We start from the raw sequence: 2,500 nt of genomic DNA, 5'->3' as shown, positions 1-2,500 counted from the left end.
TGTGTTATTTATTTGTATAGCACATTTTACACCAGGCAATTGAAAGTGTAAAATAATAAAATATTAATCATCAAGACATCAATACATTGAGCACATACTAGCGGTAGGACTCTACAGGCTGCAGGCTTTACTTTGGTCTATACTGCTCAGCTATTTATGTTACTGGGAGGAAACATGCTATTCTAAAACGGGTAGTCCCAATACTTGATTCTGATTGGCTGGTTACCGTCACGTGACCGGTGTAAATTTCACAGATAACCCCACACCTTCAATCACTTTATATCAGTCGCAGCTGATTCCGCATCTCTGTAGCTGTACCGGGGAAGGGGAGCGCTTGATTGCCTTGCAAACCCGTGCCGTGCGGGCGTCTTAAGCGCCGCCCGGCTCATACGACTGTGAATGTAACCCATTTTTCACCCCTGTGTCAATCGTCTAATGTGATCCTGGGCTCTCCACCAACCTAGTCCCCATATATGGGGGACATGGGGAGAGCAACGGACTTGAACTCATGCTTCCTTCATGCCCGAGTGTCCAAGTTGCTCCTTTACACCTGACAGGGGGGAGTTTCCCTGGTTGGACGTAGCGCGTGGAAGGAACACGTTATTCCAACCAGTTCCTTTCCCCTCCATCAGGCGCCCCGGCTGGCCAGCGGGAGGCAGTTTAGTGACCAGGAAGAGTAGCTTCTACTAACCCCTTTTGGTGTTTTAACTATAAGCATTATGTTATACTTTAGCTATTGAAAAATAGCAGATCTACAAGCCACTCGGTGGCACGCTACGAGCTTGTAGGTCTGCTATTTGTTGAAAAATGGTGACAATGCAGCACAAATCTTTGAATATAATCTTCTTTCAGAAGACTTTTTTTTAATTTATTTAGACGTCAGGCCTAAATGGGCTATAAGGTATTCTGAACCTATTCTGAACCTTGCGTCCTCGCCTTCGTCGTCAATGTTCGTGTTATGCACCGTTTGTTTATATACTCAAAATTGCCCATTCATAGTCAATGGCATTTTAGTGTACATTTTTGTGGACAAAAGTTTGTGCACACACACACACCAAAAGCTGGACATTGAAGGGTCTAAAAAAAAACAGTTCGCCCGTTGAATTCTGCCCACTTTCTTCCTGCGTCGGATAGTGTGGGTTCGATCCATCACATCTGCATAATGCAATGAATCCTACGTCCTACGTCAATGTATGTGTACTGTATGGTACACACACAACGCCACAGTGTTTTTCAACATCTCTCTATTAAAAAATTAAAAACCCAGGAACATTGCATGCGACACGCTCCAGTGAAACTAAATGTGGATTTAAGAGAAATGTTGTTTGAGCTTCTATCTAGACCGAGCCTCATTTCACAGTACCATTTCCTTGGTCAAAAATATAATTAAGTCCCAGGAAAATCACCCGTCATGCTTTCACTCTGCAAAGTCATACTCTCACAGTTCACTTCCTCCAGCTGGAAGTGTTGTTTTTGTTTCAAGTTTCAGGAGGCTCTGTTTTGCGAGAGCCCGTCGTCAAAAAAGAAAGGAACAACAGCGACCTCTTTTCCTTTGAAGTTGACGGAGTCGACAGTCCGTCTCGAGAGACTATCACATGAATAACAGCCATTGGAAAAAGACATGCTATGTTTCAGAGACGCAAACCTTCAGCTTGATGAAAATGCAACCTGTTGGCTCATAGCTTGAAGTACTAGTAGCAAGCAAATTGGGATCTGTATCACATTCAAGCTATTGTTTGTCGGTGTCTAGCAAGCATCAATGTACAGTATTACTATGTTGCATAGGGACATCTACTCAGATAGCCTATTATTAGGTGTATAACGTTTATCGCAATAATAAACAATATATATTGTTTATTCTATAATCCGCAAGACATGACAGTCAGCATATAAACTGAGTGTCAAGCTCACATGTCTAGTCGACCTCAAATAAATCAATCAATCAATACAACCCTTCCTTTGTTCCACAACAGAACATTCTCTCACTGTACTGTAGCTCTTCTTTATACTGTGAACTTAGTATTTTTGCTAAATAAAGACATAAACTACTTCAATAGATAATTACATTTTCCAGGCTTGCCAAAACCGAGCAACAATTATTGTTTTAGCCTATGCTGGATGCGTCCTAAATGTTAGACCCACTGAATTAGTGCTTGGGGCAGCGGTGGCCGAACGGTTTGCGGAGCGGTCTCGATATCGGAAGGTCGCTATAGTTTGTATCCCCGGAACCGGCACGTTCAAATGACCACCGCCGAAGTGCCCTTGAGCAAGGCATTGAACCCCTACCATGAAATGTTCTATGAGCAGGGCCTGGCTGTAAACAAGTTCTTGAGCTTAGTCCAGTTACCCTGGGTAAATATTGTACCTTTGCTTTGTCTGTGTGAAAGTATTTCATCTTTCGCACAGACGAAATGAAAGCCTGCATGGTTATCGAGGCTAGTGTGAAAGCAACTTCCACCGGAGTTGAGCTCATCTCACACTGAGATGCACTTGGCGCAAG

The 2,500-nt window shown here is 43.2% G+C and overlaps 1 protein-coding gene across 1 annotated transcript in view; it reads right to left on the bottom strand.

Annotated features, from left to right (window-relative positions):
• The window catches only part of atrnl1a (attractin-like 1a), a 452,296-nt gene that overhangs the window by 331,499 nt on the left and 118,297 nt on the right, over positions 1-2,500 (bottom strand). The gene's annotated exons all lie outside the window — the stretch shown is intronic.

The sequence above is a fragment of the Protomyctophum parallelum genome, assembly GCF_964188405.1.
Source record: "Protomyctophum parallelum genome assembly, chromosome: 10".
In the NCBI taxonomy this organism is placed as follows: Eukaryota; Metazoa; Chordata; class Actinopteri; order Myctophiformes; family Myctophidae; genus Protomyctophum; species Protomyctophum parallelum.
Note: the sequence above shows the minus strand (reverse complement) of the source record. Positions and strands in the feature narration are given on the sequence as shown.